General features: G+C 51.2%; 3 non-coding genes across 3 annotated transcripts; all 3 read left to right on the top strand.

The window, feature by feature from the left end:
- The first annotated feature begins 59 nt into the window (after positions 1 to 59).
- Positions 60 to 178, top strand: LOC123178760 (5S ribosomal RNA). The gene has a single exon (XR_006489828.1). It is a non-coding gene; the product is annotated as a 5S ribosomal RNA (ribosomal RNA).
- Positions 179 to 475: 297 nt separating this feature from the next.
- LOC123178761 (5S ribosomal RNA) lies at positions 476 to 594 on the top strand. Its single transcript, XR_006489829.1, has one exon. It is a non-coding gene; the product is annotated as a 5S ribosomal RNA (ribosomal RNA).
- A 297-nt stretch (positions 595 to 891) lies between these two features.
- Positions 892 to 1,010, top strand: LOC123178759 (5S ribosomal RNA). Its single transcript, XR_006489827.1, has one exon. It is a non-coding gene; the product is annotated as a 5S ribosomal RNA (ribosomal RNA).
- Positions 1,011 to 1,106: the final 96 nt, after the last annotated feature.

The raw sequence follows: 1,106 nt of genomic DNA, 5'->3' as shown, positions 1-1,106 counted from the left end.
GTCTTTGTAGTGGAGCTGGGAGGGGCAAGGATAAGGGACGAAGACCGGGGTAACATGTCGGATGCGATCATACCAGCACTAAAGCACCGGATCCCATCAGAACTCCGAAGTTAAGCGTGCTTGGGCGAGAGTAGTACTAGGATGGGTGACCTCCTGGGAAGTCCTCGTGTTGCATTCCCTTTTTAATTTTTTTCGCGCCGCTTGCAAAACAAAACGCACGTGTAAGTAATATATTTACCGTGTTTTATTATTTTGCACGAGTGCGGTAAGTCATAGCTGGGTGCTCACGATTCACGGGTCCAGCGTCGGCGTTGTGGCGCGGCAAGCGTGCACTGGTGCGGTTGAGAGGGAGGGGTGGAAACCGCGTTAAACTCGTCTCCGTAGTTGAGAGGGAGCGGCCAAAGCAATGTGCAATCGTCTTTGTAGTGGAGCTGGGAGGGGCAAGGATAAGGGACGAAGACCGGGGTAACATGTCGGATGCGATCATACCAGCACTAAAGCACCGGATCACATCAGAACTCCGAAGTTAAGCGTGCTTGGGCGAGAGTAGTACTAGGATGGGTGACCTCCTGGGAAGTCCTCGTGTTGCATTCCCTTTTTAATTTTTTTCGCGCCGCTTGCAGAACAAAACGCACGTGTAAGTAATATATTTACCGTGTTTTATTATTTTGCACGAGTGCGGTAAGTCATAGCTGGGTGCTCACGATTCACGGGTCCAGCGTCGGCGTTGTGGCGCGGCAAGCGTGCACTGGTGCGGTTGAGAGGGAGGCGTGGAAACCGCGTTAAACTCGTCTCCGTAGTTGATAGGGAGCGGCCAAAGCAATGTGCAATCGTCTTTGTAGTGGAGCTGGGAGGGGCAAGGATAAGGGACGAAGACCGGGGTAACATGTCGGATGCGATCATACCAGCACTAAAGCACCGGATCCCATCAGAACTCCGAAGTTAAGCGTGCTTGGGCGAGAGTAGTACTAGGATGGGTGACCTCCTGGGAAGTCCTCGTGTTGCATTCCCTTTTTAATTTTTTTCGCGCCGCTTGCAAAACAAAACGCACGTGTAAGTAATATATTTACCGTGTTTTATTATTTTGCACGAGTGCGGTAAGTCAT

This window comes from Triticum aestivum, unplaced genomic scaffold (assembly GCF_018294505.1).
Source record: "Triticum aestivum cultivar Chinese Spring unplaced genomic scaffold, IWGSC CS RefSeq v2.1 scaffold56586, whole genome shotgun sequence".
NCBI lineage: Eukaryota > Viridiplantae > Streptophyta > Magnoliopsida > Poales > Poaceae > Triticum > Triticum aestivum.
This window is presented reverse-complemented; position numbering and strand designations above follow the sequence as displayed.